Source organism: Passer domesticus, chromosome 5 (genome assembly GCF_036417665.1).
Source record: "Passer domesticus isolate bPasDom1 chromosome 5, bPasDom1.hap1, whole genome shotgun sequence".
Lineage (NCBI taxonomy): Eukaryota > Metazoa > Chordata > Aves > Passeriformes > Passeridae > Passer > Passer domesticus.
The window spans coordinates 24,348,974-24,374,100 of NC_087478.1; the positions used below are offsets into that span (position 1 = coordinate 24,348,974).

Sequence of the window (25,127 nt, forward strand, 5' to 3'; positions counted from 1 at the left end):
ATTGAAAGGTTTCCAGCATTACAGGTAATGTAAAGTCCATTAGGTCAGGCTCTTCATAGCATGACATGCAGTAAATTACAAGTGCTTCAAGCAGCTCGGTGAATTACAGTTCATCACTTTGAAAGGTTCCCACTACAAGACTACAGATATCAGATCTGGCAGTTAGGATCCAATTAACACTTTGGTCAGAATAATCAGATTGCGTGTGTAAGACTTGTATAATTCGTTTATTGCTTCCATGCATCTTCTGTCTGTACGTAAATTTGTTGCTGTTATTTCAAAGCTTGGAATCAGTATTTCACTTGCCTTTAGGTTATATTTCAAGTCTTTTTTGCAGTGCAGTGATGAACTCTCCCTGTTGCACCAATTTAGATCACTTGTCCCATAGATATTACTGCTTGAGAAATGGTTTGTTTCTGGTAGTTTTGTTTTGTATTCTTACCGTGTCATTATATGTCTAGAAAAAAAATTGCTAGCAATTTTTACTAAGCACATTTTATTTAGTGTAACAGAGACAGTTTTCTCCAATGTGATCACTGCGAATCTCACAGAACACCCAGATAACTGTAAATGACATATGCATTGACATTTACATGTGTACTGTCATGCAAAACCATTTCTTGCTACACTGAATATAATACTATAACTGAATGAAAAAAAAATTCTGATTTTGTGATATCATTTTCCAAGCCACGGTCAGTGTACATAAAGCTTCTTCAGGATAAACCTTATCAGTACAGAGTAATGGATTTCAAATTCTATGTTGTTACCTAGTGCTTTACAGCAAATTGCACTTTCAAGTCTTAGAGACAGTGAGAATCCTTGGGAAGAAGTGAACTTGCTCAAGGTATCCCATTTTTTCCACAGAGAAGCAGTAATGAACAGACACACAAATGCTGGAAGTTTGAAACACAGAAACCTACAAACAGGACATGGAAAAAGATCAAAGGCTACTGACACCCCTGTATATTGCTGCTGAAGATAGTCTGCCTTTTTCCCTCTGACAACCCTGCCATATGAACACTTATGAAAGGTAATAGCTTTTTCATCTACACAGCAATGTATAACTCAGCTCTTTATTGACACATGCATTTCAAATACTACAGGAACAAGAATTAAAGAAACTGAAATTTATTTTCCAGTTTAAGGTGTTTCAAAACCAAACATTATGTAACCCTTTATGGACTTGAAATATGAGTAATGGGGTATGAAGTTCTAGGGCAACAATACTTATTTGCCTCAGATCAATGACACCCATGAATTACTGATGTCTGAAACTATTTGATGGCCAATAATACTTCATGTTTCAATCCAGTTTCTAATGAGCTACAGAACATGTAAAAAAATATCATCACAAGACCTACAGAAAGCCCAAGGACTATATGGCTCAGCACCCAAATTAGTTTTCCGGAAGTATTGTACTATTTGGATATTAGAAACCCCCAATCCATCTGCACTGTTTCCCTCTCACAAGGCAATGCCAGCAAGCATGCAGCCAGTAGCCAGGCAAACCACAGCTCATAACTTTAACAGTATAAATTAGGAGGAGTGTCTATATACTATTTATACTGTTAAGAGAGAAAGAGAGAAGCTCTTTTAGATGGCAATTCAGACTGAATAAATTGAGCTCTGTTCTGAATTTTGAAAGAGCTTTCTCTTCATGAATCACAAGGAATCTCCCCATTTAGGCATGTTACATTTGGTGATGAGGCGTCTTTTCCTTTAGACAGCAGAAAAAACCAAGCAGTGCATGAGCGAACCCCACACAAGTGAAGAAGAAAAGAACTACCCAGGTGTAGTTGGAGCCACTAAAACTATTCTTGAAATGGAATATCTTGCATGCTTTCAAACCAGGACTATGTGATGGTGCTCAGTATATACATCAAAGAGTATAAATTAAAATGTATTGTTAATCTTGCAATCTGAAAAAATCAATATACTGTCCTAATGATGGGATTTTAAGGTTGTTGTGTTTGAATTCTCAATGGACATAAGACAACTTTAAAAATTGCAGCTAACTACTGACCATGGTAACTTAGGTTTCTACTAGTTTAAAGAAGCTCCAATAGCACATTGCATTTTAAAGCAATTTAATTTGATACTCCCGTTTTCCAACAAAATGCATCCAAGCAAACTGAAATACTCCTTCCCCTCATGGCCAAATCAAACTCCATCCCAAGAAACTCAATTACCACCTCCTTAAAATTTTCTGCATTTGCATTTTGTTTGTGCTGTAAAATGTGCGCAGGCTGAAGGTTCTCATCTGTATTTCCAGATCATCACAAAGTGCATAATTGTTCTGGTCCCCTCTAAGAGTTTCTGCTTTAAGAGGAAGTAGAGATTAGCCAAGAGAAACATCTTTCCCAGCTCACCAGAACAACACTTGTACCATTTCCCAGCTTAAAGCTCAAGAGCGTGAAACTTGTAAATACAAAATGATGGAAACTCCACTTTCCAAAGAAAAAAAATGTCTTCAAATAGTAAACACAAACCCAGATACAATCAGAAAATAATTCAGCTCAACTACATCTTGAATACTTGAAATATTGAATTGAAATGTGTTCCTCTTTTTTTCACCAACTAGCCAGGGAACTAAAATGAAGCATTATACCTGGTGCAAAAACAGGAGAATGAATCAGGATCTATTTTGGAATTATGGAGATTGCTATTATTAGAACATGCATGACCAGCATCTGTACAGTATGATTTTGAAAGCTACAGAATCCCCAAGCCACAGTCTGACTAAAGGACATATGTATAATTGCCAGACTTTCACATCTATCTATCTTGATGTTTTGCTATGGACTTAAGCACTCTTATGCCTTAGTTTTCTGCATCTTTTCCCTGAGCTTGAAGTTATGGAAAAGGCAGTGCAATTTTCCCTTGCACAATGCTTAGAAAACCTGTCCCCTCATCAAAGGGAGGGGCCATGGTTTTCCAGATGCTTCTGCATGACCATGTAAAATAAGTCTATGCTACGGTATGTCTAAATGTGCACATAAGCATGTTCTGTGCTTAATCTTGGGATCAATTAGATCTTAAGAAAATATTTATTCAAAATGAACATTTGAAAACATATTTTTCCTCGTCTAAAAATTTACTCATTTCCCCTTCCATTCCCCTCCCTCCTCCCCGCCCCCCATTTCTTAAACAACAACATACAGCTGTTACCACCAGCAAAATAAAGATAACTTTATATGGGTGGAAATGACAGAAAAAAAAAATTCTATTGCCAGCTGAAATAAACATATTCTGGGCATAAACTGTGGCCAGCATGTGGATCACAGAGCTACTCTCTCTTGCAACCCTTTCTCATAAGAGGTAAAAACCCCACTTTAGGACTGTTTCAGATGGAAAGGTAAGACTACCCGGATCACAATGATTTGGGTATCACTGCCACCTTGCCCAGGACACACACAACATACCCAAGATTTCCATTCCAAATCCTCTCCCATCTCCTTTCAATCATGGCAGCCATAGCAAGGGCACATGCTGCAGGTGCAGAAGATTAAAAACAGAATGTCCAAGCATATCAGTAGCATATCTTATGTATATTATTTAGATAGAGATAAAAGAAACATTTTTTGATCTCAGCCGAAGTAGCCTATAATAGGACAGTTCTCCATTTACCCTGTCAAAGCTGACAAGTACTCTGTAACTTTATGTACATTTATCAGGAGTGCATGGGGATTAACTGGTGTTTGTTGCTCCTACCTCTGGGTAAAATGGATGAATCTCAGTCAAATTTAGGCAATAAAAACTATCATTTGGCCCAAAGAGCAACTGACATGTGGACAATTCTCAGGCTTTCAAGAAGTGTTGAGATTAATCCAATGCACCTATTTCCCTGTCTGGTAGTTGAATAAAATCCCTTATCTGTCCACTTTAGGCTCTTTTGATCAGTTTGTGATAAAAGGAGGCCATACCAGCCATCATGAAATTTAGGTCTATCTGCTAAGCCCATCTATCTGCTTCTTGGAGCAGCTGAAGCAAGCTGTTTCAAGCTTTTTTAAAAATAATTTTGTGTACAGTAAGACAATGAATGGGTAAGGCTGGCTGTAAAGAGAATAAGGAGATGATGCAGTCACTGATTCATTTCTAACCATTACTACTAGTGTTTCCACTGAACAGCCACAGATTAAAACAGGACAAGAAACAGAAACAGTGACCAACACTGTGAGGGGATGCCAGAACTAGGGCAAGAAATCACTCTTCAGGCCAGGGAACTGCTGTGTACTTTTTCACATTTATGTGAACCTTTCTATATGTGACTGTTCTATAGCAATTTGAAAAGAAACTTTAATTAATTAAAACTTTTAAAACAGTGCAGTGCAGTTTAGAGTAATTTGTCACTATTAATTGTTTATGTGTCTTTTGGGTGGGTAATGCAAAGGTGTGTTTAACATTCTAGCCAAACAGAAACCACTGCAGCATTTCATGGTCTTGTGATGTGTTACATTAAAAACAGGGTTTCAGCTTTTTCTGTTCTATAAAAGGTGCAGCCATATATATTCATAAGTATAAATTTATGATCTTGTTTTCCTATTTGTCTTGCTGTTTGGTCATACAAACACAATTATTTTTGTATCAAATGCAGTGCTTCAAGACTGTGGTCAGATCTGCCCTGGTGTACAGTGACATGGTTATTAGCATGAATACTTCTTCAGTATTAGCATGAATACCTTCAGCCAAACAGACAAATTTATCATGGCAAAAACTCCCCCTCTTTGTCTCTTATTAGCTACCTGAGCCTGACAGGGAACTCATTAGAATATTAACATTAATAATTTCATATTATCTTATGTACCAGGGTTTGTTCAGTAATAACATTTTAACCATCTTACTGATATGTCTGCTTGCCCTGAGCATTTTCTAGAGGCAGCAGAAGACAATGTGCAAATCAATTGACTAGTTCCATCCTTGTAAAGCCAGTGTTGTCCTCATCTGTCTCTGTTTTCTACTGCAGACACAGGTTAGACTGACTTTGCTTCTCTACCTAAAATTAAATGCCCTAGGTTAGGCAAGATGAATCTGGACTTTTAAAAGTTCACTTGAAAAGCCATAAGGCTCTTGGGTGAAAAAAACTGCAGAAAAAAACTGCAGATAAACTGGGGTAAATATAGTTTAGCAGTATCTGTCAAGGAGAGATCTGAAAGCTGTCCATGGTTTCAACAGCTAGTATTGTTTGAATGTTTCTGCTATCCTGGTGCCTCCCACCAGGCCAGTCCCCAGTCCCACTCTCACAACACAGCTTAAAGCAGCAGTTTCCTCAATACACTGCTCCTTTCCCCAGAAACACTTCCATCAGCAGTCTTGGGAGACTGCCAACACACAGCATATATTTAAGTACCTTCCATTTACTGAAATGTCACCTCCTTCATTAGACACAGGTGAGTGTCTCTGTCCTTTCACTGACTTTCCATGCCACCTGCCAATGTTTTGGGTTCTTTTTCACGACTATGGAAATACTTTATTTGTTTTTTTCAATTTGTTTTTAGTCTACAGGTTTAGTACCAAAACATTAAGTGGTACCTAGGGATGAAGAAATTTAAAGATTTCTTCAGAAATTACACTGTTCTTTTCCTGCAGTGATAAGACATCTTTAAACTGAAAGATGGGAGTTTTTGATAGAGGAAGAAACTCTTAAATGTGAGGTGGTGAGGCACATGAACAGGTTGTCCAGAGAGGTTGTGCACGCCCCAGCCTTGGAAGTGTTAAAGGTAATATTGAACGGGGCTTTGAGCAACTTGGTCTAGTGCAAGGTGTCCCTGCCCATGGCAGGGGGGTGGAACCAGACAATCTTTAAGGTCCCTTCAAACTCAAACCATTCTATGCTTTGCCACTGCTTACGCATGCACTGAAATGGACAATACAGACAATGGAAATCCTACAAACTTGTTACCTCGAGAGTGCATCACCCATAAAAAGGCAACAAGTTTTCAGGTAATGAACCAGTGTTTGTTTGCTTTGATAATTACAAGTAAACAATCTGCCTCTAAGGGGAGCCACATCCAGCACTGCTGAAGTATATGATATTAATGAGTTAACAATGCAATACACAGCTGCCTGTAGTCACAAAGAAATAACTGGAAGAGCAATAAGGATGGATCTTTAGTGACACACCTGTTTAGAAACAAGTTCCAAGAACAGATTTTTGTTAGCATAAAAAATAGAACTAGAAAGACACAATTTCTGTAAAAGGTTAACTAAAATAGAACTAGGAAACATATATCATTTTTTAAAAAAAGTTTAGAACTTCTAATGCAAAAAAGCATAGAAATACTTTCTTTTATCACTTTAATAACAATGTCTGATTTGTCAAAATAACAGTAAAAACTCTATAAATATCTGTTAAGGGATTATTCCAATAGCATGAAAAACTAGTGACGAAATGACACAGAATATAGAACTGTCATCCTGCACTTACATATAAAAGGCTGTTTAAAACTGACAGGCACATAAACAGAAAATACATGCTATAAAATTAGTCATTTTTAAGTACAGATCTTTAAATAAAACTGGCAGAGCACCACCATTTGAGCTAACTCATTCTCAAGAGGAATCATAAAAATAGTACAACGTATTTTCAACATATTTTCTTCAGTCTTGTATACTGATAATAGTTTGATTATTTCACTGTTTGAATATATCTTCATCAACTACCTTAGCATATTTTTGGTATTTCTTAAATAATGCATTTCTGCTAAGGATGCCATTATATGGTTACAGAAGTGTTATTTATGTTTTCAAAAGAAGATCAGAACTGTGATTTACTAGATCTTGGATGCTGCTTGCCAGAAAAAAACCCCATATACAGCACATCCATACTAAACAAAATGCATATTTTTAAAGTTCTTATGATGCAATATTTATAGGGAACCGAGGAACTTTAATAGGCCTACAAGGGACAATGTTTTGAATGCACAACTCCTTTCAGTCAAAAATAGCAGCAGCACATGTCAAACCAAGCAATGTATGAAACAACACCCTAAGTTCAATTTAATATAAACCACGTTAAATGATTATTGCTAGGAAAAAAAAAAGAGTTCTGACAAGCAAATAAGAAAAAAGAAAATATTTTGACACTTCTTTCACTGAAAATGTTGTCTGCTTTGAATATACACAGAAGTGGGGTTTATTGCATTTCATAAAAAGGCTGCAATGGCCAGGGCCTTGTCCCACCTCCCCTTTTACCAGTGGATGGAGAGAACCTGGGCAGGCCTGAAAGCCCAGCTGGGAGCTGCACTGCTGGGTCTCACTGATCAGGACTGATGGCTGACCAGCCGGCTCCAGAAACTCAGTTTTTCCTCTCAGCCATTCCGCTTTGGATCAACACCGACACCCTGAGCCCTGGGCTGGCCAGGGCCAGCGCTCCCCCAGCTGCAGCAGCAGCCTCACAGCTGGCTCTTCTCCCAGCTGCCAGGGCAGGAATTTGGCTCCCTTCTCCCTGTAACTCAGAGAGCAAGCACAGCCCCGAAATGGAGAAGCGGGTGGAAACACCTCTCCCTTTGTTTTAAAATCAGTAATTTGCTATGTCTTTTTTTTTAATATTGTCAAAACTTTATTTCATGAAAATGCCAAAGATTTTATAAAGTACTACTTTCCAAAGCTCTCTGAACAGTTTCCTTGAAAATTATATATTTAGAAGAATTTGTTTTTGTTTGTCTCTCTAGACACAAAATCAATTAATCACAAAGCTTTGAGCCTAAGTAAATTCAGTTTTTCTTACATCATTGCGCAAATTTGAAATAAGTATAGAACCTTTTGCCACATTTGAGACATAGACTATTATGTCAAATATTCAAAAATATTTTCTGTATCAAATTTTATTTACCTCTCATTTTTATTTAGTTTTAGAAACAATTCAGACGCTATCTTAATGGCATTCAGATATTTAATCTAAGACAAACAGATGTAACTTTTAGTTACACTATTTGGATTACTCATAACAAAACTTCACAAACCAATGTTCATTAAATACACATATAGGCATAACTGTTGTAAGCACTGAATACAATCCATATTGAATTTTAATTAAAAGAAATAAACCAAAATAAAAGTATTTCTTGACAAAAAAAATGTTATGCAAATTGTAGAACACAAAGACACTTTGGCAAGTGAGCTACCACATCCTCCTCTTCAAATGTAGAATAAATGGGTTTGTTTCTGACAGACATTTGTCTAAAATATTTAAACAAAATTTAAGCAAGGGGAATTCCACAACACCTCCTATTCCAGCACTTTCTTTGCTTATTTCCCAAAATTATTGGACATTTAATGCAAACCTCCTCTGCATCAATTAAAGCCAATTATTATCTGTAGACATGTATGTACAAGTATAAAAATATGTAAATTTTTGCAAAGATATAATTAATGATGAAAAAATAATGTGGCATTTACCAACAAAATATGAATTTTGGAATAAAATGGCTATAACATGCTTTCCACTACTATTCTCTTACTGATTTCTTGCCATACCAATTAAAACTTTATCAGTAATTTTTTTTTACTCTGGACTATCTTACAAACGTAAGAAAATGTACATTTGTACCCAAACACCTCACCCCCCTCTGAAATCATCAGTGATCTAAACTCAGCTACAGCTTTGCCCCCAGGTTTGACAGTAACAGCAGCTGCCCCTAGAACTGACCTCAGGAATGAGGGTTGTTTCTAGAGCTGGGCTTACCAAAACCCAGTCATATTAATTTAAATACTGCATGACCCTGAACATTTTCCTTTTGACAAAAGACATTACTACAGCTCACGTATATACACTGTTTACAGTACTCCTAATGAAAAGATCATGTCTCACCTTCTGCCTGATACTACAGCATCTACAGCTCTTCAAGTTAAGAAGAGACTCAGACTTGCCTTTAAATTACAAGTGATAACTGAAAAACATTTTCCATCCAGAAATTCTAGAAAACTAATGTTTCACAAAACACGACTAAAATATAACTAAGGGTTGCAGGTCCTATAGCAAAGTTTTGTTCATGGCCAAATAGGCAGAAGAACAATCCAATTCTGCACTATAAAACATGAGCATTAGACAATAGCATGAAAAGCAGCTTGTGCGACTCACAAGCAATTCTGAAGGGTTAAAAATATTGCTTATGAACAGTTTAGCTTTTTTTTTTTCACTTAAAAGTTTTCCAATATATTCTTGTAAGAATATTAGTGAAGGAAATTCCAAAGCAAAAGTTTTGCTTTGAGATGAACCTCACTCTGACATTATGCAATCTTGAAAAACTAGTATTAACAATGTTTTTTTGAAAATGTAGGAATGTTTCAAATTCTTCAAAATCGTAATTTTGACCCAAAATTACTATAAAAAATTTTAAGAGCATTTTAGTACTGAAAAGTCACAATAAAAATGTTATAAATTGAATACTTAATGAATGTCTAATGAAATGTTCAATGTTGGATCAGTTTTATTACTACTGATACTGATCCACTAAAATAGTGAAAAATTTCACAATTTTCATTACACTTTTGCTTTTTTCAGTGGAATAGTTACTATTCCCAACATGGCAAATGCAACTGAGGACAAAAAAATATAATTTTATCCATCTGGTAAAAAAGCTCAAGCTTATGTTCTCTGAAGAGTTTTCTAAATTATGGGCATTCAGACTCTGTTAGAAGTCATAACAATGTCTATAAAAAATATTTGAAGAGAGGAAAAGAAGAAATATGAATGGTTGGGTCAATTAAAAGACCAGTTAAGGATTATTAAGTTGGAATTTTTTTTTCCTCTGCAAACTTTGTGAACTCTGTATAAATATCAAATACTGGCAACAAACACAAAGAAATTAGAGCAGGATTTACACATGGAAGCAGAACACAGATAGGTAATAGAAAAGAGGACATGCTGTTGGCATCTTGTTGTTTATAGAGTTGCTCAAGAGGTTTAAGCTGGCTATTTACCTTTACTTTGGGAAGTGCAAAGCTTTCGGGTCTGCTTAAAAAATAAGTATATATACACAACTATCTGTCTCTCTATCTGTTTGTAGTGAGTAGTGATGACTGAGACATTACCGGGAGTTTCTCAATGGCAAACTCATTAAAGTGGCAAAAGCCACAATCTTGCTAAATTTTGCCTAATGTAAGATGTCCTAAAGCAATTCCTCAAATGATTGAGTTTTGAAGAAAACCACAGTGTCAATTGTTGCATTATGTCAAATCAAATCTTCCAATTTAGGATGCAAAGACACTGAGAAATTAACAGTTCTCAGTTATTTCTCAGTTCCCTGTTAGTTTGTAGGTAACAGCACAATGAGTTCTGGAGATGAATCTGGTGGGAGTAGTGAGTGAACAGATCTTTGAAAAAAACTGTCTGAGCAATCATCAACTCACTCCAGCCATCTAGACTTCGGTGCCCATGGAACATAAAAAGAAAGGAGATTTCAGGCTGAATAAAGTCTATATTTGCCGTAACATATACTCTGGCAATGGATTTAGTTCTTCGGTGTCTAATATTTCTTTGCATTTTATACATCGAGGATGTAAAGACAATTATGAAAAACCATTAGAATAATGTAACAAAATATTTATGACTGCAACACTGTGAGTACCTGTGTTACTTCAGTATCTCTACAAAATCCTTCAGATTTTTACTATAGAGGACAAATGCCTCTTGTGCTAGGGTAGACTTTTGGAAGCATGACAGTCTAACAAAGAAAAAAACCTGAAATTCCTAGAAGTTAGTATCATGTATGAGGTACATAATGTTATATTTATTGGCCAAAAGGATTAGCAGGCTGGATTTGTGAGCATCTGGCTTTGTAGTATCTTACACCATTTTATAGCAAGATTTTCACAATGTATAACTTCCCAGCATGCTCCATCACACTTTCTATAAGAAAATTTTCACAAAATCCTTTCTCCTGCATTTTAAAGTCCTCACATAACATACTAAAGTGTTAAATATCTAAGCCCCAATACGGCAGTGAAACATATTTATATATCTATGCATATTTTACATACTATTTATATATACACCAAATGCTAAACATGCTATATATTGTAGTTAAAAAGCCCCACAGTTTGAAATATATATATACTCTTTTAACTTTAATCTGTCTCTCCTGTTCACAGACAACTGGAAGAGCCACATAAATAAAAAATAGGAAATAAACCACACTCTAACTATCTATTATGAAGGGTATACTGTTTTAACAAGATCTATGGAATCACATTATCATTGTATTAATTCCATAATCTTGATGTTGTTACAAGATGGAGACAGTTATCAAAGCAGGGGATAATTCTTGTATGTAAGGATCACATCACTTAATGGGACAGAGGTGTCACATAAACCACAGTGTCAAAAAGATAACAAGTACAGGGCTGAGCCAGGAGTGGCAATGAATTTCTGTTGGCATACATGGCTCCAAAAAAATAACTGGTATTTGATAAGCATGTAGATAAAGCTGCGTTTTAAACTGCTGTCATTAGACTGCTGACTTTGTGAAATTCCTTAGAAATTGAGTTTTTATTTTATATGTAAACACATTCAAAATCTATACATACTTCCTACTGACAATGGTTGCAAAGCTCTTTCATTAACTCAGCTTTGCAATAACAAATGTAAGAACACCTTTTCTTCTTTTGAAATTAAATTAATATTTATGGTAATTATTATAAAACGATTTTGCCTTTGTACAGATTTCTACTGAACTGTTTCCTTACAGAAACTTTAGGAATTATTCTTCATGATTCGGTATATTCCTCCTTAGAACTGGTAGCCAAGCCAACATTTTTTACACCTTTTTTCACTGATATAGTTTTAGTCAAAAAGAATAGATTCTAGGTATGAGATTTCTTTTACTCCTCCATTTCTGTGTGCAGATGATGGCAGTGCCTACATGGTGTGTCTACATGGCACACCAAAGTTTGAGTCAATTCAAGAATTCAAGATAATAAACTGGTTTCAGTACAAGTACATCCACTCCTACAGCTTCCAGGCTCTGTGATAGATATGATTTGGCCTCACAATTATTACAGAGGTATTACCATAACCACATATTTGCTAGAAGATCAGAATTCTAATGGCTTTTTAAGCTGACTACAGGTTTGCAGGTAAAACACCAAGACAGCCCAGTATCAATCTCTGAATGTCATGTTTGTAAGATGGATGGATGGAGGCAGTTCCACTTCTTCTGGCTTTAGCCTTAACTGCTCCATAGGTGAGGCCCTTCATTTCATACATTTGTGAACAGAGACATCCTGTGAAACCACATGAAGGGAACAGGCTGCATTTGAACAATCATGTGCCCAGCTAGCATAGCTAGGTCATTAAGAAGTTACTACTGTAGCTACAGAGCTACAATGCAACTATTTACTATAAAGAAACTTTGCAATTTTAGGTATGATGTTACATATATACAACAAATAGAAAATGAATTAGGTATATGAACAAACAGGAAATGGAGGGGTGGCACAGTGATTTAAGAGACCAAGGATGCTACTTTATTCAGGAATTGTGAAATCAGACAAAGGCCAACTGAGGACTAAATACCAAAGAATGTCTAAGTCCAGCTATCTTTTGTAAGTTCCTACGAAATGCCAGCTTCTTCTGAATGAGTAACTCTATTTCTATTTTCTTCTGTTTGTCTCTCCATTACAACAGCATAATGACTATTGAAATAAAAAAATGACTGCTGTATGTTGCATTCTTCAGAAACCAATAGTGGGAAGATGTACTTAATTTACATCTCTGGAAGTTGTTACAGAGGCAGTATGTATAATGTGTAGCCTTTCCCAGCTCCAGCTCCAGATTTATGCAATAGTTAGTGAATGCAGAGCTAAGTCTGGAAATGGATTACCACAATCTGACGTGAAGCAGAACTGAAATGATAAAGCTGATTGAAGAAGGCAAAACTTTCCTTAAAAAAATATTCTCTGAATTCTCCTAGATTTCATCCTTAGCATTAACTAAAACAAGATTATATGGCCAAAATCTTTTTGTACCGCTTCACTTTTTGCAGATTAATCCTGGCTGATAATGAAAACTACCATCAAGCTAGCTGCAGGTAAAATAAAGTTTGCATGGCCATCATACTGGCATTTCAAAAGCACAGGATGAGTCTCATACTGTGACATTTAAAAGGCAAGAAATCCCACTTAGATGCCTTACTTGTACTTTGTGTCAATCATGCTACTTGGCACAGAGCAGAAGTGTTGTCAGGAATACTGTCTACATCCTGAGTGAAAAACAAAACTCCAAAAGTGCATGTGAGGGAGAGAAACTATAGAAATGAGGAAAAAATTCACTTACATTTATCCAAGCTGGCTGTCGCTATTACTGTTGAAACTCTGCTATGGGCTGAGGTCACAAGACCCTGTAAGCTAAAATAGAGAAGCTTCAGCTGAGGGTAACTGAAGCTGCAGCACATTAAAACACATTTTAAGGTTATTGGTAATGACTGGAGTTTTAATTTCTTGATCTGTTTTTCCCAAGGCACAAAAAGTGTCTTCTACTTTTTTTATCATTTTTCAAGCCTAGAGGGAAGAGATTTTCAGTATCATCCTCTACCTCAGTGTAAGTCTGTATGGATGCTATATACCATACATGATATGAAAAGTATGATGGCTTCATTGCTGTGAGTTTGGAGTTGCCACATTATTCTCAAATGGAGAAACCATACACCATTTATGCAGATTCTCCTAAACAAAACTAGAATGGAACCTTTATAAAAAACCACATCGCTATGTATATAGGAAATGTGAATTATATATTAAAAAGCTAGCTTTAATATCTTCAAAAAGGTATTACAATGCAACACAGAGCTTTTTTTGTCCTTCTATAAAGGCAATTTTTAAAATTATGTACCTTTGAGGAAGTTTGCTATCTTTTATATCTTAGAAACACCAAAATAACTTTAAAATATTTTTGTATGAGTGTGAATACTGTAGTCTGAAAATCCACTGCATCTTAACTTCACAGGACTTAAATCATGTGTGTGATCTACTAGGCAGCTAGAACCTACTCTTATCCCATGATATAAAAACCATACTCTTGGCTTCAGTAAGGGGCAAGACACTGAATTTGCAACTAATTTTGGATCAGACATTCTCTCTTCTTGCCCACAAACCACAAGGCATTTGAAAAAATTGATAAGCAAAATTTAAAAGAAAAAAAAAGAGAGAATAATATTACTGGTAGCGTTAACAGCAGAGATTTGTAATAATAGAGGGAAAGAGACTAGTAAAGTTCAGTTGAGAAGGGTGCATGATTAAACACCTTGCAGTTTATTATCTGCACTAAGATTGCATATGATAGCTGACTATATACAATATAGTATACATTTGTGGATGTTCACATATAAAAAGATGTGCAATGTGGAAAACCAAATTTCTAAAGTATGTCTCATAGGCTTTTCTATAACTGAAATCAACAAAAGGAATTCCAAGAACATAAGGAATGTAATGAATCTGAACTACAGGTATCTTGAAACAGTCAAGTAATAACAAAAGCACATCTATCTTGTACATATTTGATTTATGTTAAAGAATGACCAGTTGTCAAGAAATACATCAAAGTGTGGAATCTCAGTGCTTTCTGAACAAACCTAAAGGAAAGAAATTCCATCACAAAATACAGATGTTTACTGCATTTCTTGTGCAACCATAATGTGACTTATCTTAATAGATGAGATTGCAAAACAGATGAGAACTAAGGAACTACCAAGATACTACAATATTTTAATGTATTCAAAGAAACAGTGTACACAGTTGAAGCTAGGAAATCCACTAAAACAGTTAAACAATAGAAACATTGCAAAAAAATTCATTCTTGAAGTTACCACACTCATAATAAACAAAGTGGTCAAACCCGGAATCTCAAAGACAAGCAAAGAATGCAACATGATTCTAAGAGAAACAACCATGGGGAAATAATAGGCAGAATTTTCCAAAAAAACAATGACTGCTGCATTTTATTTTTTTAATAGAAAAGGCCAGTAAATTTTGTTTGAATTGCTCCCAAAGAGTGGGAGAAGAGATGGGTAAGGCATTCGGAATAGAACACTAAATGCTTTGTCTTTATCAAGCCCATTTCAGTACTTAGATGACGAGTCTGAAGTTCCATGTAGCCCATGTAGAACAAACATTTCCTACCCTTTATGCTATGGGATAGAAGCCACATCACCTGAACACAATATCTGAACTAGAACTAGTTTGCTTTCAACTAATGATAAACACTAGGGGAAAAAAGAAAAAAAACACCAAACAAACAAAAAACTCCAAACCAAAAAAACACACCAAAAAACCCCACCAAAAAACCCCAGAAAAAACAAAACAAAAAACCCAACCCCCCCAAACAAACAAACAACAATAACAACAACAACCAAAAAAAAAGAAAAAGAAAAAGAAAAAGAAAAAAGAAAAAAAAAAAAAGCAAACTGAAACAGAATTAATAATTCTCTGTAATTCACTCCCTGAGCAGGGAGACTGCCATAACAGAATTTAGACAATCCTTAGTATGTTTGACTTTGTAGAATGTGGTCTAAAATGCCCAGTTTGAATAGGTCTAACTCAACTGACAGTAAGTCCAGCTCATTTCATAGGCAGTAATTTATTTAGAAGAAATTAAAGAAAAAAAATAGAAGCGGTAATGGGGATATCGCTCTACCAAATGCAAAAAGTCTGCACTACAATCTAAATCTGAAATAGTCATCTGAAGTAATCAAAGGAGAAAAATAGGCATTTCTGTGGCACAATTCATTAAATCCTAATTAGATGTCTAAATCAGATTGCATAATTTGTCTCTTAAAGCTGTGTTGACTATGTGTTGACAACAACGTGTTGACTAAAAGTGCCTAGACTATGAATGGTGACAAAAAGGCCCTTGAGCCTGGACTATTAAGGTGAAAGGCAGAGACAAGGTGTAACCTTCTATTGTCTGGTGCAATAAAGCCGTCTTCCAAGAGACCAATTATCTAACATTGACTTCTCCTTAGTATGCACCTGAAGTAGTCATTTGTATTTATGTTAAATAGATGTAAAACCAGCCTACTCTGTATTGACTTCACACATTCAGACAGCATCACAGAGATGCAATGCCCTAAAACTATTTCCAGGCAAACAGCAAAAGTAAAACTGTCAGACGCTTCAGTTTTTCTTCAGATATGGGAGGATAACTAAAGAAGAACACTGCTGAAATCCTCAATCATTTTGTCCTATCACCAGACGTATGGGCATACCTATAATACTCTACAGCCTACATAAACAAATCCATCAGCCAAGCAACCCTCAAATTCCCGTCTTTCACTTCAATTTTGAAGGAAAAAAATCTCTGGTGAAACAAAATTATTGAAAATATTACAATCTACACGTGTGTGCACATACAGAGAGATATCAGCCAGAGACTCTAAGGTATGAACATTCATATTAAAAAAAACTAGGAAAAAATTAGCATGATGTTTCAGGAAGCCAGTAAGCAGGTTGACTATGATGGCAATAGCTATTTAAGCGAAACTTTGATTTGAATGACGTTCCATGAATTAAAAAGTATGTAAAATCAGATGTAAGTGAAATTTAAAATAGCAAGTAGTAAAGTACACGTTTTTATTGTGAAATAGCTTATTATAAAATTTCCCAGTAACCTTCAGGCTTACAGAGCTCATTAGATTAGATATGACAGTAGCCTAGGCCTCTTTAGAGATACATATGACAAACTTAGGCAGCCAGCAAAAGAATCATGATTTTGATAATCAATTTCAGAACTGAATTAAATTTCCAGAAATTATTTGAATGAAAATTAGCTCCCAGCTAGATGGGGGTCGGTACATCTGGTTAAAATTAATCAGGTGGATAAAAACAAAATAACTGAAAAAAAATAAACCGTACTATTTTGTAAATATTTACAGATTAATTCAAATTTATCAACTATGAAAATTAATCAGAAAGCAGATTGACAGCACCTCACACAACTCAGTGATCACCATAAATCCAGACAATGTATCAGATTTCATCAGAATAGAGGTCATGTTTTAAATGAAGGTAGAATTTGTAATGCATTATTCATCCATCTGAAAATATTACAAGGTGGGATACCTTTTTTATAGTTTATTACCATAGCATATTACAAAATGCATTTGTAAAATAAATGTTTAACTGATGAGTCTATGACAAGTCGTTAGAAAGCATATTATAAGATGCAAATATTGTTAAAATACGTGTGCATGTTTAATGCATGAGTTACAGTCATCAGGCATGGTAAAAATTGTCATAAAATTTAACAAATGATAGTAAGATATTTATAAATGGCATCTAAACATAAAGTGTGCACAGAGAGTAAATGGTACTAAAATTAATTCTTGAATGAAGGCTCTTTCTTTCTCTTTTTACTCAGAACAAATCAAGTTAGGTGATTTTTTTTGTTTGGATACTAGTCATCAATGTCTGAAATAAATTCGTCTTGCTAAGTTTCCAATGCAGATAGAAACTTCTGTCTTCAGAAGATTTGCAAGATAAAATTGCAGACAGAACTCCACTAGCTGAGCACTGATTAACCTTAACATGTTCATTTCTTTTCCTATGGAGAATTAAAATGCATTGGATAAATCTGAATTATTACTTTTACAGACAAAATTTGGAGGAGGAAAATTGTTGTAAGTCTATATTGTAATTCTTTCTCTAATCATCAGAAAAAACTTCAACAGAGCAGGGAAGAAAACCTTACATTTCAAATTTTGAGCATTTCATTAGTGATACGTAGTGATACTGATTTATATAAGCCTTCTATATGCTATTATAGTTTTTTATAATTTAATATTCTACCGCAAAACATCTATCAGAGAAAAGGTTTTTATGGGTTTTGGTATATCCAGATAATATAAACAAAGTTCTTCACCAGCATATTTCCCAGCTGATTACAGAAACAAAATTTGTCTTCTTGAAAGAAGCATCAAGCTACATGGCAAACAACATCCTGAAAATAATGTCCTTACTTGCAACATCATTAGGTAAGGGTCTAGGAAAATAGGAGAATGGATTGAATAAGAGTGAGAAAGAGAGAGAGAGACAAGGCAACTAGAGGGAGACACCAGTCATGTCCTGCAAGCTTTTGTGAAGAGATTTACTGGTACATGAAATCACTCATAATTATGATACAGAACTTTAAAAGATTTCACTGTAACTAAATAATGTTATAAATCTCATTTAAATCTTCCAGGTTTCAGCTGGTGAAGAAGTTGATCTGCAGCTTCTGAAACACAGTCTAAGAGCATTATCTGGATCTGAGAAGTCTGATTCTGTGATAGGAATGTTGACACTGTTCTCTCTTAATTTTCTTTGAAGTTTAACAAAATTGAACACCTGGAAATAAGACCTAAATACATTCAAGATAGAAACAAAGCACTAATTTTGACAGAACAAGCAAGGAAAACCCCAAACTCTGCATGTTTTAAAACACAAATATATTAATCCATAGATTAAACATCTATTTTGAGCTTTTGAATACAAAGGGTTCTTGAGCCTCGCATTGCTGGGAGAATGTAAAAGGAAAGAATCTCAAGATTTTTGTTGTGTCTTATCATCTTACTCTGCCCACCTTTCATACAAAGATATGCAGTGACACACCACATTTCAGCCAGAGGACATGGTGCATCCATTACCAGCTGTAGCTCTATGAAGTTTACTCAAGACCTATCTTATGAAGAAGTTCAATTGATGACACACGTCTGCTCAACAAGTCTAAGAAATGCTTTTCCCTTCTCATCTGTGGAGCTGTGAAACACTTTCAGTTGAACATGATTTATTTTCTGCACCGAAAGCTTTAGTGTAAGCACTAAAGTAAGGCCCCCAATGCAGGAGCCCTCACTGCAGTGCTGCAATCCCCATGAGAACACAACACATTCAACCACGGGGTGCTCCTGCTACCTGCCTGTCATAGCTGGAGTGAAGAGTGCATGAAGTGCCTCTGAACTTCCCCATCCAGGATGGCATTCAGAGAACCTGTGGCTAATCTCTTTTTTCTTAAAAGCTGTCACACGCAAAGCCCTCCACAAGTTGTTTCTTCAGCTTTCCTAAACATAAAGGAACTTGCAAAGCACAAAGCTTCGGAGTCTAACACTAAGTCATTCCTTCTTGTGCATATTTCTTGTTTCCTAAAGATGTGACCACATGGTAAAACTATTGAGCAATCAGTTCTTGGAAAAGAGTGACTGTCTCAACATTAAACTGAAGGTCAAGAGGACATTGCTCAGAAGGGTGAAAAATGCTGCGTAGAACACTTCCCCATCCTTCCAGAAATAGAGTCACTCCTGGCTTTCTTTTTACTGCTCCTACTATTTAAATATACTTGTAAAAGTGGACAACTTTCAAATCAATCCAACAGATGTAAATAACCCAAATATAAGAGACAACAAAAATGGAACACATAACAAAATTATGAAATAATTTGTTCTCAAGTGACATTGGGAAAAGTTCATGAAAATATGAATATCATAAATAAAATTAGCAATAAACAGTTTCTTTTTCATACACTGGTTTTTTTCTTCCAGAAGTAATATGAAAAATAAGTAAAAAGTCAATATATACTGCTACTGACTTGTTTAATAAAGAAAATGGTGTTTCCAGCATCTATACCTGTTGAGCAATTACAAATGCAGGAAATTCTTAATTAGAAAAATATAGAAATTTTCCAATATATTTCTGTAACTGACATTGCATCCTCCCTTGTTAAGCAGATATGGCAGAATGATTCAACAGAAACAAGGGAGCCAGCAGTCTGCTGATTCATAGAGAAATTTAGTCAATTGGACAAACTGAAGAATATTTTCAGTTTAAAGGACTACATATATTAACTGGAATTACTACTCAACCTAACAGGCTTTAAAAACAGCTGACATCAGACAGTGACAGTACGTCTTATTTCAAAATCTAAATTTTTTTTTCTATTTTTGCTTTCCCATTTTATCTTCATCTTCTCTGCAATTAATTATGCAGTCAAAACAAAGAGACTTTTTTCCTGAAGTACTTGGCAGTTTACGATAGGCACACACATCAAGAAAAGACCCTCCACTCTAAATGTTAACTGTCTGTAGTTTCATAGTTTAATGCTACAGCACATAAGGTGACAAAAGTCCAACTGATGATGTGCATCATCCACCACAAAGAAGCTGCAGTGTGTTCAGCTTGTAGTCTGGTATTGTTCAGATTCACAGAATGGTACTGGTACTCTTTTTGATTGTGTACTTGGAAAAGAAATTTCTCACAGTAAGTAAAATCAGAATTTTCTTGAATTGTAAGTACAAAGTGAAATGAAAACCAAGTATTCTATTATTTGGAGAATAATCAATAATTGTAGTGAATTTTCAGACATCCCGTCTTCGTGTGCTAGCACACATCTGTATTCACATCTTCTGCTAAATTCTTCATTCTTTTGGTAGTTTATGAGTTTCTTACACACTTATTTCTCACCAAACACAACTGTATGATTAGTTACTACTTCCAGCCTAAGGATCTACAAAAGTGCAAAAGTATGTCTTTAAAGTATGTCTACGAGGACAAGGGTTGAGTTTTTAGCTGATTAAAAAGATTAGCATACCTAAATACATTTTCTTTAGAGAAGAAAATGTCTCATTTAAAAAGTATGAAATTCTAAAAGGAAAGAAAGCCCAAGGAAAAAAGATGGTTGGTAAACTATCAGTAAGACTTAAAGTTTTAGGACAAAGACTATACTGAAACAGATAGGTTATTCACTGCAAACAGAAGGCAATACCGTGTCCTTTCTAAGAACAGGACAGTGTCAAGGGATTTTGGGATTGGAGTTTTAAGCTTTATACTTCTTCTCCCTCCTGACTGGACCATAATGGGGTTGCTATGGATTGCATCCAACATATCCTGGCATTCATCTTTTAGGGTCCTGGCCTATTCTATCTGCTATTAATCTGATGAGATTTACACATTCTTTAATCAAGAACAGATGATGTTCTGTGGAGTAGAAATCCAGTTTATGCACAAGCACAGGCTACTCTAGTCACAGTAAGACAGGATGCAGAAGAAAAAAAGAAAAAAAACCCCAGAATAGGGACAGTACTTGGAACTTGGAATGCCTGAGATATGACTACTTTGGCAAATAGGACAAACAATGATTTTCTCAGACATCTCGTCCAAGCTTGGAAAGACTGGAGTGAAAGAGGTCTGACACAAAGTCTCATGCTTTCCTATGTTGCACAGCTCAGGTGAAATTCATAATTTTGGCAAAATTCTTCTCATTTAGACAACTAAATGAGGATCACAAAGATATCAACACATTTGCTCCAAGGAGACTTAGGGTATAATACATAAGAGCTTTCTATGCATTTATATAGAGACTGCAACTAACAGTGTCCAGGAATATGAACAATTAAGAGGCTGTGGTATAATTTGCTCCCAATAAAGTCTAGAGTCATAAAACTGTACAACAGGAAAGGACTGAGAGACTGAGATTAAAGCAGAAATAGGCACTATAGAAGTTAAATATGAAAAGCCTCTACAGACAATTCACAAGAATGTGCATACATATACATATATTAAAAAGATAATTCACTTATCTCTACAAAGACAGCTCTAGTGTACTTTGGGTGACTGATTTGGGTAAATAACCTGGTATCATGGTCTTAAAGAACCAAAGCTCCACCATTTTTTTCAAATGACAAGTTTTTTCTATCTGCTGGAGATTAAGGGAGTAAAGAAATTTCACAAACATTAAAACCAATCTTTTTCCTTTTTCTTAAACGAAGAAATTATTATTGTCATTATTAATATTAGAATTTTTGCTAATTTTTTTTAGAAACAACCTAAATGACACTTGTAATTATAATATATTTTATGTAGAAAATAAATTACCCTGGTTTGGAAATAATAGCTCACTGACAAATACTATTACACAGAGCAGACTCTCATGCAGATACATATATGAACAGATATGAAACCACACTTCCCTGTAGCTTTCTAAGTACAGTTTTTCTTGGAGTTACATAAAGACATAATGTAGGTCTGAAATAGCTGGACTGCATAACAGAAGTGGAGAAAGGGTGAAAAAAAAGTGTTCCTTCTTCAGGCTACTGAATGCTACTTTTAGATTAGAATGAAACATCCCAAATTCCACATAACACAAACAGATCACAGACCAAGACAAAATTGGTATTATAATATTTTTCTCTGCACACTTCTCAATTTTCATAAATCTTGGATTGTTTCCTTTTACTGCAGACCAAGAAAAGATGTGCTTGTTATAAGATACAGTGTTTCCTCTACCACACTGTGATTATGCTTAGAAAAATTGGTGAAAACAGTTAAATCATCAGTCCAAACAGTTAAATTACTTCATCAGTATGTATCATATTAACCAATACCATCTTTCTTCTACTCCTATGGCATTTGCGTACTTACTATTCCACCTTCCTTTGAAAGGCCTCAAAGTCATCTCTAATCTTTAAAGCCTAAATAAGTTTTCTGGTTATCTTGAAATTTTGAAACATGTGATATCCTTCATCCCACTTTCCAGCTCATTAATAAATATATTAAACAATGGTATTTAATGTACAGGTCAGAAGGAGACAGAAACGTTAACCTTTTGCCATGCTGAAAATTGACAATAAACTCCAATATATGCAGACTATCTTCTGTCTCATTTCTAACTTATCATGGAACTTTAACTTTCACCTAGATCTATTAAGTTTTCTTAATAATCGCTCATGAAGGACTGTGTAGACTGTGTCAGAGGCTTTTTGAATATCCTTTCAGTCATCTCTTTTGGTCTCACCTTTAAAAAGAAAGCATTATTTTTGAGACATTTACAAATAATTCTTGTAGACTGAAAATAGTGGAGTCCTATTAGATGTGACGGAGATGTGTGTGCTCTGCAATTTCAGTAAACTGAGGCCAAAGAAGAGCATGGTTTGCCCCATGGAAGGGCAGGCTATGAAAAAGAGCTGAATCAGTAATACAGAAAAATGAATTATAAGGCCATATTTTTCCAGTTGGAATAAAGAACTTCAATGCTTATGGTAAATCACACAGGTGATGGAAGACTTGGAAGCAGTGGCAGCAGCAGTAACAGGGGAATCGCTGCAAGTGCACAAAGGCTCCCCTGATGCTGACCAGGACCGTGCTGTCAGCTCTGCACAGCCACTGAGGGAGATGATAGTCCTGTGTGAGACAGGAGATGACAGTGACAGACTGATAGGAAATACCTGTCATGATAGCAGGCAATATATGCGTCTAAGCTCTCTATACATAGACTGGAGAAGTCTGAATGACTGACTTGGAGGAGGATAATGAGGTACTTCACAGTCATTACAGGCAGCACAGAGAAAGTACAATAGGGCTTATCTGAAAATCAAAAAGTAGAAAATTAATGGCACTTTTTTTTCTACTTTATGAAGAATAATGGGTATCGTGAAGTCAGACAGTAAAGGACTATAAAACTGAAAACAAACTGCCCGTATTCAATGCTTTGAAGGGGAACTGAGGAAAGACGCAGCGAGAGATGTTAGAAAAATCTTTGCAGAACGCTGGGAGCAATGAGATAAGATGACATTTGTCATGTGCTGAAAAGAGCCCAGTTGTGATATATCTGAAATGTGGAGAACCTGCATGAGAGTTTTAGCTCAGTGCAGAGCTTAAGAAGCTATACCTTAGTATGGATGAGAGGGATAGGAAAGATACGAAAATTCCAGATGTTTATGTTTCAAGCTTAAGACAACCAATGTGGTGATAGAGTTGACAGTGATGAAGAAAAAATGTGAAAATGGAAAGATGATTCCTGTTGGTCCTGAAGTTAATGTCTAAGCATACACAGGCTGGTATGAGGAAGAGAGCATGAGCTGTATCTACATGACTTTGAGTTTTTTGGTTGGTTGTGTGTAGGTTTGGGTTTTTGGGGGTGTTTTTTTTGGTTTTTGGTTGTTTGATTTGTGATGGTATTTTTTGTTTGTTTGGATTTTTTTTTTAGTGTTTTTATAGAGTAAATGGTATCTGGAGTACAAATCACAAAGATGATGATTAGAGCTCTCATTTATATCAGCTATAATAACACATCTCTGAATGAAAATGGCAAAGAAAGATTTAGAAGGATAAAAATAAAAGCAGGAAAATGTAGGATGGAACTGGGAGAAGGGAAAATCCCTACAATTACTGAGAATAACACACCCACTGAGCTCACACACTGGCTAAGGGATGAAGAAATTAATGTCTGAGCAAAAGAAGTCAATTAAAGAAAGGAGCAGCTTCAACTATGAAATTTGAAACTATTTTTCTGCTTTTATCATGAAATAAATTTTATTTTTTCATAATGCTTTTTGTGGCAATTCCCTTATCACAGCAGAAATAATTTAGTTTTTTTTAACGTAGAAGAAGTCCAGCAGAAGGGTACAGTTGACAAAATCTGTTGCTATTTATTAGTGGCACTGCCAGATCAGCTAAAAAACTGAGTGATAGAAAGTGAGAGAACCTGCCATATCCAAGAGTCTGTCCTTGGACACTTGCTGTGAAAAGCCACCTTCATCCTGCAGTGGGTGAACAGGTTATGCATAAAAGAAGACAGACTTTTTTGCTTGTCGACTGCTCAGTATGAAGTGTTTCTCAGCAGAAAACAGAAGTAAGTTGCCAGTGATCCTTGAAGCTAAAAGTTCCCATTTGCAACAGAGCTGTTTTGCCAGCCCCATCTGAGAGAAATACTATTTAAATGTCTCCAAAACAGTTACTGATGTATGTATGGTGTTTGGTTTATGAAGCTGGCAAGGTATTTGGTGCAACCTAACAACTCTCACTTTAGTGTAAACACTTATTTAAATACCTCTCAAACAGATTCTTAGTGTTCTGCTTAATGGTCAAAAAATAAAGCAACTGTTACAAACAGCAACTGAATTACACCTTTTTCTGGAGAGTTAAGGGCAATATGCATTTATTGCTTTGCCAATAACATGTGATGATGTTTAAAATCTATACAACAGCTTTAAGACATCACCCAGCTTTATTTGCTTGCTATTTCCTAGAGCTACATCAAATCTATTCTAATGCAGCTGCAACAAAATAGGAGAACAGTAATAACACAAATTCTGACATATTTTTTAGATTTTTGGCTTTTTTTTGTGACCGCTATATTGTATTCAGAAATACTAAGGATTGGCTAATAA

At 35.4% G+C, this 25,127-nt stretch overlaps 1 protein-coding gene across 18 annotated transcripts in view; it reads right to left on the reverse strand.

Annotated features, from left to right (window-relative positions):
• The window catches only part of FOXP2 (forkhead box P2), a 402,834-nt gene that overhangs the window by 70,825 nt on the left and 306,882 nt on the right, over window positions 1-25,127 (reverse strand). For 2 of the 18 annotated variants that reach the window (XM_064422360.1, XM_064422361.1), the window contains exon 3: window positions 13,277-13,347. The exons of the other annotated variants lie outside the window; for them this stretch is intronic. The gene's annotated coding sequence lies outside the window, so the exon portion shown is untranslated. The remainder of the gene's footprint in view (window positions 1-13,276; window positions 13,348-25,127) is intronic. 18 annotated transcript variants of the gene reach the window in all.